The sequence below is a fragment of the Camelina sativa genome, chromosome 19 (genome assembly GCF_030686135.1).
Source record: "Camelina sativa cultivar CO46 ecotype springtype chromosome 19, ASM3068613v1".
Taxonomy (NCBI): domain Eukaryota; kingdom Viridiplantae; phylum Streptophyta; class Magnoliopsida; order Brassicales; family Brassicaceae; genus Camelina; species Camelina sativa.
Window position 1 is genome coordinate 27235382 of NC_141898.1, and position 11587 is coordinate 27246968.

General features: G+C 40.1%; 1 long non-coding RNA gene across 17 annotated transcripts; it reads right to left on the reverse strand.

Annotated features, from left to right (window-relative positions):
• Positions 1–6035: 6035 nt before the first annotated feature.
• On the reverse strand, positions 6036–11414 carry LOC104766733 (uncharacterized). Of its 17 annotated transcripts, none has more exons than XR_015591307.1 (9): positions 11191–11414; positions 10931–11027; positions 10627–10803; positions 10180–10482; positions 9991–10026; positions 9784–9844; positions 9540–9567; positions 9324–9450; positions 6036–6327 (listed from the first exon to the last, which is right to left on the reverse strand). It is a non-coding gene; the product is annotated as an uncharacterized LOC104766733 (long non-coding RNA). The 17 variants fall into 17 exon arrangements; XR_015591302.1 differs by having other exon boundaries at positions 9540–9598; XR_015591300.1 differs by having other exon boundaries at positions 9314–9450; positions 9540–9598.
• Between the last annotated feature and the right edge of the window lie 173 nt (positions 11415–11587).

The window sequence follows — 11587 nt, forward strand, 5'->3', positions numbered from 1 at the left end:
ATTGTCCATCCTTGGACAGTTTCGGATCTCATAGTCCTTACTTCCACAGCGTCCGCATGCACCCACGGCCTTCCAGCAAGAACCGCTGTGGTATTTTCCGCAAGTCTTGCACTCCCCATACTTGGGTTCAGACCTTGCGTTATCCACCTTGTCCCACTTCCTCTTTTGGTCGGTGGTTTTGGCTGGGTGAGTCGAACGAGAAGAAACTTTCTCGCGTTTGAGTTGTTTCTCTTCCTCTATCCCAGCTTCAATCATGGCCGCCCTTTCCACCACTTCCATGACCGAGTTAAAGACACCGTTCACGCAATGGTTACGAATGTCCACCCTTAGTCCACGGATAAAGCGACGTACTTGTGCTTTCTCTTCCTCAATTTCCTTTCCCACAAAGCGCCTAAGGCGACTGAACTCAACGTCATACGCGCGTACCGTCATCTCCCCTTGTACCAGGTTCGAGTACTCGCTTTCCAGTCGGTCCCAAGCCTCTGGGGGAAAGAATTTCTTGTTGAATTTTATCTCAAAGTCCGCATAGGTTAGGACTTGACCACCTATACGTTTCTCCACTGATACCCACCAGTCATGGGCTTCCTCTTCTAGGAAATGCACAACAATGTCCTCTACTCGTCAGCCACAATCGGGTCCGTACTACCCGGGAAATGTTTTGTTTTTAGCCTCGTGACATGCTCCAGTGCATCAAGGTAGTCCTTTCTCTTTCTCGGAGAATCTCCAGGACCTACCCCAATGGTCCCCGCAAAAATCTTGCTACGTACCGTTGGTACCACAGGATCCGGTACCAACGCCTTTGTGAGCACGTCCAGCTGTGCCATCATGGCCTTCATCGTTTCCCACTGTTCCTGGGACGATGGTACAACATTCGGTTGCCTATTCACATCCGTAGCTCCGCTACTCTCCGGCTTATCATTATCCGGTTGTTTTTCTCCAGCCTCAGGTCCGCTGCAATCAGGGTGTCCGTGTTCCCTACGTCCGCATCGACCATAGTCTCCGCGTCCATGGTCCCATCGGCCACCTCCTTGCCTTTTCTTTTCTTTTCCTTGCTGCTCTTACCCATCTGCAAAATTATGCATTAGTCACGGCTAAATTAACAAACCGCAAACAGTAAGAACAACTACCGCAAGATCCCATGAAGCCGATGAGTGGTGATGCCCCAAACCCGCACTACCGGTCCTAGAATCAAGCATGCTCTGATACCAACTTGAAAGACCCCATCCCCGGCCATCTATGGCCGGAGAGGTTCTCCCGTCCCATTACACTACTTAGTCATATTTTAGGGCCCATTCCTTTAAACAATGTTCGTTTGCACATTCTGTGATTCATACATAATCCTTATGATATAATACTTAGAGTAAGTAAACATTCGATATTCATTAAGTAATCAAAGGATTCGATACAGCTTATGAGTTTGCATAATAAGCTAGTAGAAGCTGTATAATCGATCCTATCTACCCTTCACACCACCACTCATCTTCCCGGCCATGAGTCCCGCGCCTAAGCACTTCCTTTCACGCGATCACCCTCCTTTCCTGAAACCAAGTAGGCATCAATAACATTCCCTTTTCTGCTGTACATGTCATGCAATGCACGCTAGGTACTAATAACCGTCCAGTACAGAGATCGGCCGGTAGAGAGTTATCCCGCGCATCAGTTCGGACGGTGTATTGGGGGTCTGTACCGATCCCTGTCCAACCACCAAGCCGCGTTTACTTTTCTCCGCCTGATTTGTCCGTACTCGGATACCCCGGATGGTACGCTGAACGGTAGGGAGGTAGCATGTGCATCAGTTCGGTTGTCTCACGGCGAACCTGGCGGTTCCCGATCCATTTCTGAGCCGCACCCCCTTTCCTCCGACCAACCAGACCATCCGAAGCATTACTTATGCTTATGTTTGATGCACTACCCCAATTCCCAGAGGAGGACCGAACAATATGCACGATTCCTGAACCGCGGACGTAAACCTATGCTTTTCAAGCCATGAGATTGGGTTTGGCTGCACCTAAGGCCGGAGCGGTTCACACAAAAGAGGAAGGACAAGCTTAGCCTGTGTGGAGACGGACCTTTCCGAGTCATAGAGAAGATCAACGACAACGCCTACCGCCTTGAACTGCTAGGTGAGTACAATACAATACGTCTACATCATTCAACGTTACTGATCTTGTTCCGTTTGACGTAGGTGACGACGAAGAAGTTTTGGGGACAAAACCTTCTCAAGGGGGAGGGAATGATGTGAGCACAGAACAGGACTCGCCACCAGGAATGACAAACATCGAGCCGATGCACCAAGGATCACGCCAGGAGCCACTACACGCTCGAAGAGCTCGTCTAAGGCCGCAAGAAAGAAGATCAACCAGTTAGTGCAAGCCTTTGTTCAGGAAGACGACCTGGCCAAAGTAGTTCAAGTGGAGACCGCACGGCCTTCATCCTCATCCTTACCCGAGAGTGAAGGCGACCAAGTCGTTAGGATCATGACCTGTACTCTTTTTCCTTACTCCGGGTTTTTTCCACGAGGTTTACTGGAGAAGGTTTTAATGAGGCTACGAGTCCTAACGCAAAACTCCTTGTTTTGAAGCCGAAGACGTGGTTCCCGTGTCAAAGCCAAAAGACGTGCTATCTTTGTTTAAGCGTTGCATTTTGAACTTTGTCTAGAACTTTCTTTTGTAACGTTAGGGTTGTATGACGTGTTTGTGGTTCTATTTAAACCACTTAGAGGGTGACGTGTTCTCCAACAAAGGAAACACGTCAAGGGAAAACGTGTGCGGACCATAGCGAGTCCGCGTGTCCGAGGCTCCCTCTAAACCCTCATACTATTTCAACCCTTGTCTTTATTGTAAAACACAGACATGAATGAAATTAGTTTTCTCAAAGAGTGAATCTTTGCCTCTTGTCTCACTTCTCTCTTTAGACCTAGTCTGGGACTAACTATCGAGAAACTCTAGTCGATTCACGAACCGGGTTCGTAATCGTCTAGCTCGACCGTATCGCGAGTAGAGCCAACACTCGTGTGTCGTCATTCAATCCACCCTCGTTTCCATTCCTCCTGGCAAAACCATCACGTGGTTCGCTAGCCGCTTCCCCTTTCTCGACGGTCGTTCCGTATCGCTTCCGCATCGTCCTAACTCGTGTTCCACTCGTTTGTTCTTCGCCCAAAACTCGTTTCCACCGTTTGTTTATCCTCTACAACCATTCCCCAAAGTTTGGCCCAAGGAAAGTTGCCTCTACGCTGAGCGACCCGAATATGTGACCTTTTGTCCGTACCGCGAGCCGATCGGCGCTCACATCAATACTCGTCCGAACTGATGCGCATGCTACCTCTCTATCGAAGGTACGATGAGACGAGCAACGGGTCGGCATCGGGCCGAACCGATCGTAGGATAAGTGACAGTTCGACCATGGAGTCGAACTAGACAAAGGATGATCGACGGTTCGATCATAGCGTCGGACCGATCGAAAGGCCATCGACGATATGCGTCCATGGACGGATCGATCGAGGGTTGACCGGTGATTCAATTGCTAGTCGGATCGGGTGGTCAAAGGATCGACGATACGAGCCGTAGGTTGGATTGATCAGTTGGGTGGTCAGTAAGTCGTTCGGAAGTATCGTCCCGGATCTCTGGTCGATCGGCGATTCAATTATGGGGTCGGATCGTTCGATTGGACCTAGCTCTGATACCAAGACTGACAAGTCGACGGTGTTCAATGGTATGACCGTTGGGTCAACTAATGGCACGTCTGATGCCAAGCTTCGGGAACACGAGTGGTTCGGGAAGCCGATAGAGCAACCGTTCATTGTGAACTGAAGGGACTATATGTCCCCATCCCTAATATGTGCAAGCCTGTGGGGTTGGTTGGTTGTATGGCTAAGCAAAAAGGGATGGGTCAAGGGTAAAGTTATATTCCGCTGCGTAAAGGGGTCTACAAAGCAAGGCCGCGAGCCAAAGCTAAGTGACCGAATCAATGGATATTCGGCCGGGAATGGGGCCAAATTGAAGTCGTGACCGCGGACGCAGGGACGTCTGGGTCGGGGTCTTTTAGTGATCGTGGGCATGCTGGCTCCAAGTTGTCCCGCGAGTGATACGAGCGTCCGAGAGGTGTTTGGGTCTGGCTCGAGCGTTCATGGTCTCGTAGTGGACGGTGTACATGTCAGCTGGGTAGCTCGTGACCAAACAGGCATGACTGAACAGGTATGGCCGAGCGTACACGATACAACGGGAGCGATCGAACAGATTCGTCCGATGGGTGCCTTTTGGGCCCTAAACCGCAGCCAGTACCCTATATATAGAGGGCATTTCTCTCATTTCCAACACACCATCGAAAACAGAGAAACACACCAAAAACTTTAGTGTATGAGTATAGGATCAGGAAGAAGGTTCCGAGAGATTGAGAGATCGGCGGTGGTGGAAAGTGTGCGGGTCAGCAGGGGAGCTCGTGGGTGGTCATGGGACGCGGTGACGAACGATCATGTCCGAACATGCATGGCCGGACAGGCACGACCGAATGTGCACGATCGAACGGGAGCGATCGAACGGTCTTGTCGGATAGGTGCCTTTTGGGACCTAGACTTCGTCCAGGACATTATAAATAGAGGGCATGGCCTTCATTCCAAGATACCATCATCCATCCATCGTCCATCTATGCCTATGGACCACAGTCATGAACCCCGGACCACAGTCGTGAACCACGAACGTACGGACGGAACTTGAACCAGAGGAAAGGCGCGGACGAAGAGAAACAACGAGTGGAATGGAACGCGGGTATGAAAAACACCAAAGAGTTATAGGAACGGGTGGTAAGAGGTTCACGAGGATATGCTCGACTCGCTAGTCCCTCAGATAAATGGAGGTAGAAGTGGGGTGAGGTAGCGACACACGAGGGATGGCTCTCCTTGTGATACGGCTGGGTTAGAAGATTACGAACCCGGTTCGTTAAGCTTCTAGGGTTTTCGTTTCAATCGCTGAAAACGAGAGATAAAGAACACTTTGATTTTTATTACCAGTCTGACCTTTACATGATGGAGTCTAGGCTCTTAAATAGGCTGGCCATTACAAGGGCCCACGTGGAATAAAAACAAAACGCAACATCCAGGAAATAGTTTTAAAAGACAACAATCATAAGCAAAAATTAAATTAAGGATAGAATGGACACGTGGCCAAAGTGGTCCTCGGCCATGGCCTTGCACTAGGGATCATAGCCTCGTTAAAACCTCCCTTGGTAAACCCATTGGGAAAAACCCAAGGTTGGAAAAAGATTACTACTTCCCTAATGACTTCGAGGTCTTCACCCTTGGGTAATGGTGAAGACCGAGAGAAGAACCTTGGTTGGCTGTCCGTCGGGTCGGTTGGGTCCGTGATCGAGCGCTTCTTGTTCTTGGACAAATTCTTGTACAAAGATGAGACACTTCTTCCTTGCGGTCCTTGCTACTGTCTGGCTCCTTGTCGTAGCTCCGGGTGTCAAATTTGGTGCTGATAGAGAGGTAGCATGCGCATTAGTTTGGACGAGTATCGATGTACTCGCCGAGCCGCACCCAATTTTCTTCTTAGGCATAGACGGACGATGGATGGATGATGGTGTGTTGAATGGCCTGGGAGTCCATCCTTTATAAAGGACACACCCATTCCTCGCCCCTTTTCGATGGGTTGCCTCTCTTTGAAGGAGCTCAACAAACTTGGGGAACCAGCTAGCTAAGCGGTGGTCAGCTACACAAGATGATACACTAGCTAGATCAGCTAGACGAGCTGGCCGACAGCTCAACTTAACTCGGTTATCATTTTCCTTAAAACAAATTGCCCCCCTTTAGGATCGCGGGATGGGGGCACTACAATTACTAATTGGGATTTCTAAATGATATATTGAAAAAAAACAAAAGATTATAAAATACCATTGGTTTTCCATAGAAGATCTAAAGCATACAATGTGAATATATTAAAAATATGAACTCTAGAAAAGAACATGTAACCGACAGAAGCGATAACCCAAACCAAAAGGCATGTCTTAAACTGATCAATCTCAAACATAGCCGCATAAACTTAGAAGCAATAAACATACTTCATTCCATCAATTCAGAACAATCAATTTACTTCAATTCACTTCTGAAGACAAAATATGTTGTATTAGGTTGACATTGTTTCCCCACTTATGTAAAACCCAAGTACAAGCAAATGAATCCAAATCTCAACACTACAGGTACCACTTTATCCTCTGGCCATGCAATAGAGGTTTCATGCACATCTTCCATATACTTGATCTTAGAAGATAGTCTCCAACCTACAACATCTGTAACCTTTACAACATCCACCCAAACTCGACATGCATTAGGGCCTAAAAACAAAATGGAAAACATGGTCAGGATTATTCGATAGCCAAAGTCATTCATTAGGGCCTAAAAACATGGTCAGGTTTACCTAAAACCTACAATTTTTAAAATCGCAAAAAAAAAAAAAAGAAATTGATTGATTCTTATTTACTTAAAGTCAATTTTCAAAATATGTCTGTTAAATTGATTCTTATTTACTTAAAGTAATTTTAAGTTATTTTTATATAATCTTTATATGTAACAGAACATTCCTAAAATACATCTACAATAAGTTTGTTTTTCTAAATTTTAAATATTTCATTTTTGCTAATATTCTACAAAATCTCTATTAGAGTAAAATTAACATTTCAACTTTCAAATAATATGTTTTTAGATTTATCTTCTAGGATCAAAAAATATATTTGTTATTTTGGTTATCAATAGTTATGTCACTTGGGTTTAATTTTTAAAATAGTACAAATTTAACACTAAACTAGAAAACTGAAACAAATTTTATCTTCTGATTTAGAAAATGAAACAAATATTTGTAAAATTAACATTTCAACTTTAAAATAATATGATTTAGAAAATGAAACAAATTTTATCTTCTAGTATCAAAACAAATATTTGTAATTTTGGTAATCAAATATAATATAAGTTATGTCAGTTGGGTTAAATTTGAAAAATAGTAAAAAATTAACACTAAACAAGAAAACTGTAGAAAGTTTATATATATGCATATAGATTTACCCACGTATATCTTATTATATAAAGTTTGGTTTTCAAAGTTAGTAACTTATAGTGACACTTGTCAATTTTAACGATTAGAGATTTTGCCATGTGTTATACAAAAACTTTGTTTCAACTAATTTTATAATTAATAAGATAATTATAAGACATAAAAGATTTAACAATTTTAATAAATATAAAAAGATAATTGTTATATGTATATCAAAGAAGATAATACTCTTCCTAATTTGAAATAACTAATTCTATTAGAAAAAAAATAAGGAAATTATACAATTTTTTTATATAATACCATAATTAATAAAATTATACTATCAATCTTTAATAATAGTAAAAGAAAAAAGATTTTAGATATTCACCAATAAATTGTTGTAATAGTTTTTTCAAATACACCACCACTAAACTTCTTTATATTATTAAAGCTATGTGCAATTTATGACCTATATTAATTATATTTTCTTTTTTTCTTTCTTTCTGTTTGTCAAAATTTAACTATGAGATCAAACTTTGAAAAAAAAATAACATATATATATATATGTATATGTTTACGTAAATTAGAGCATATATTTACATATTATGCATATATATATATATATTTTCTTGGAAGTAAATTTACCTTTAATTCATAAAAATTTGAGGAAACTTAATAAACGTCTATGAATTTTTGATATTGTTAGTTTTTCAATTATGAGATAATATTAGTATTCAGTTTTTTCTTTGATAATTATGTTTCACTAATTTTTAATTGTTTTAAATATGAAGTAAGATATAACTTTGATACAATGATTGATTTTAATATGATGTGAAAATCTAATTTTAATACAATATGATATAAAAATCTACAGTAAAATTGTATTGCAAAATGGAGTGCGTTAACTATAAATCAGGTTTAAAATATATATATATATATAACTTAAAATTTCTTATTTTTTTCTTATAATTAATACTAGATTTTAACCCGTGGTATACCGCAAACCTATATTTTATTTATCACTAAACTTTATTTTAATTGATGTTGTATGTTTGATGTTGTATGTTGTAAAATTTTATTTATGACAGTTTTATGAATTTAGGTTACACACTCCACCTGCTATTTATATAGAATTTAGTTACTTTAATCTTTTTTGTTCTCAATAGATTTATGTTACATTTATGGGCGTATATGCGGGTAGATATGTATATTGAATATTGAATATAAATTTGGTTAATACGTATATTATTCTAAGATGAAAATAAGTATATTGGCTGTGTTCTTTTAATAATCCACCGACACATCTGCTACTGAAAAACTTAAAGTAGCGATGCAAGTGTCATCGACCCTTGACCCCTAATAAAACGGCGACTCTGAATAAAACCAGTGACACCAATTATTAAGAACAAAAGCTATAACAATGGAGGAAGGGAGGAAAACCAGCGACAGTTAAAGAGAAAAAAACCAGCGTCCTCCATGTAATTTCTGGTCGCCAGAACATGTCGCGCGACAAAGAAAAGAACAGGGCTATTGTGTGTTAAGTATGGCCAATTATATAAATAGATGGTGGAGTGTAATAAAACTGAATGAAAGTAAAAACCAAACCTTAAACTTATTATAATCAAAAAGAAACACTAACACATATAAAATAGAAGAGAAACATAATTTTTAGTTAAAATCACTTAACTGTTGTGTTCATTTGTTTACATGTTTCTTTTTTTAACCTGGCGTACACCACATACATTTAATTTTCATTCTTATTTATATTTTATATTGTATTTTTTTGTTAAATATTGTATGTCTTCCAAATAGAGGAATAACTAAATTTCCCGACAGTGTATGCGGCTAAATGTTTATATTAATTTTTTTAATATTGTATGTGTCTTGAGCATGTTGAAAGACATACACAAAATAGGAAACAAATTAGTAAAGAAGATTTAGGAAAACAGATTAGAAAAAACTGAGCACATTGAAACAGGAACAGACACATGACATGCCATGCACTTGGAGGGGACAAGTGAAACAAAAAGATGAGACGTGGAACCACAATGTTTCAGAATTAGAAACCAAGGCTAGTTTGATCATAATCTGTAAATCAACTCCTAAGTCGTAGCTTAATGTTCCTACATTTAAATTTGAAAGGACGATATTATTGGAAGGGATGCAATATCTCTGTAGTCACTAATTCACAACTCGTAATGACGCAACCTAGCTAGCTCTGGTATTTTTGAAGAAGTCTGCAACTAAAGACAAATTCAGAAGCTACACAAAAACGTCAGAAGGAAATGAGTTACCAAAGCATACTTCTGAGGTAGTGGGAATCCCTTGCGCCATATATTCATGTAGTAGTCGTTTAAAAGCATCCACAGGTACAAACGCCTACTTAGAATCCCATAGCTAAAGCTCCTACCATTACGAAAATTTGCAGGATCTGAAAAAAGTATAACGGGTAACGGATTCCCAATCAGGAGATGCACAGAACTAGCATTGAAGTGTTTATGGTTTCAGGAAGTAACATACCTTGTGTTTTTGATATTGAAATAGAAGTCTATTTCCGTAAAGGTAAAAAGAAACAAAATCTGTAAGTTATCAGATTTCTTATTGTCACTCATTTGATATGTAGACAAAATGCAGAGTAAGCTTATAAGAACTATTTAGGAGAGAGCAGCGAAACGATGAATTAGAGACAAGCGTTGAAGATAAACAATACAGAATTCAAGCTTACTTCCATCAATTTTAGATATATATAGCCAGAGCTGGGTACCTGAGTTGATGGAGTTATTGTTTTAAAAGGTGGCATCATCATTATATTTCAACCACGTGATCTGAATGAGAAGAAGAAACATATTATAGTAGAGACAAGCCTTGAACAAGATAAGCAACAATACAAAACAAGTGGTAACATGTAGAGTTGTTTCTAATGCATATGTTGTTAATTAGGGAAAATAAGGGAAGGAGCAATATCCTTTACCTAAGGAGTAGAGAATTGCATCCATAATTGCTGGTTCTGAAACAGTAAAGGTAAAAAGATCCAGATTATATTTTGCAACGAATTCAGAGTTTCTAAAGGGATTCTAGGTGCCATGGATGTTGAGTAACTAACCCAAACTGAGACCAAAGAAGAGCTTAAACTTGCACGAGGAAGAGTTATAATACTAACCTTTGAACGAAAATACAATTGTTTAAGGTTGGACGATAGCTACTATCTCGTCTGGATTTTGTATCTCTATTGCATAAGATATGACTTCAATCAAACTAGTATAAATAACAACCTGCAAATGAAAATGTTGTAGTCTAAGTTATCAGGTTTTCTATTTGTCACTCATTTTATTTGTCAAAAAATCAGAGTAAGCTTAGGGGAGAGCAGCGACACTATGATTTAATTTTTATTCATCTCTCGACACACAACATGTTGATGGAGTTATTGTTTAAAAAGGCTGCTTCATCATTTTCTTTCAACCGCCTGAGCTGAAGGAGAAGATGAAACAAATTTAAGTAGAGACAAGCGTTAAACAAGAGAGCAAAAATAAGCGTTAAACATCTAACATGTTGTTCATTAGCGGATATTGAAACAAAGGAAAATAAGAGAAGAAGCAATATCCTTTACCTAAGGAGTAGAGAATTGCATCCAAAATAAATTACTCTCATGTTATACGATCATGAGATTTACATTTGTGTTTCTGGTTAAGTCAAGAAAGAGTAGAGGTCTTTAGAGAGCATCCACAGCCACAAATAGCTGGAATCCCATAGCCAAAGCTGTCCTAGTCGCCAAAATTTGCAGGCTCTGAAAATTGTATAACAAAGCTTGGTAATCGATGCCCAAAGAGAGATGTATCATTAGGGTAGCATAAATTCTGTTCACCCCTAATCCATTGAAACTACACAAAGTCATAACGAAGGAGAAGAGTTACAGTAGCATAATTTCGAGATAGAGAGCAACCAGAGGCTTCAAAATCGAGCTGGATTGGTTGTGGACAAAGCTCCGCTCGTCCCAAAAATTTGCAGGCTCTGAAAAATGTATAACAAAGGTGTGTAATCGATGCCCAAAAAGAGATGCATCCGTAGGGTAAAAGCAGTTAATTGAAAAATCCCAGAAACGATGAAAAGCAGAGAAGTAAATCGCCCTAATCCATTGATGCTAGAGATAAACATAACGTAGGAGAAGACTTACAGTAGCATAATAGCATAATTCCGAGGTAGAGAGCATCCGTACGGCATAGATGCTTGTCTTCTACACATTGTAGACGAAGAAGAAATAAATCGTGTCTGCTTTCTTCTAATTCCCTATATGTTATGTTCTTTTAGGAATTGGGATAAATTGTAATTAATAAAAAATACAAGGGTGATAAGCCAAAAAAAAAAAGCCAGTGTTCTAATCCCTTCCTTGCTTCTCTTAGCCTACGTCCTCAAATTGAATCCAAAAAGGGATTTGCAAAACTTTAAAACGCGATAACTTTTGCTACGGTACTCTGTTTTGGTCGAATTTTTTTTTCATCTCTTTAATTTTGCGAGGGCAACGTCGTGGCCGGGACGCTAAAGCGGCCCGGTCCGTGTAGTTTCATCAATCG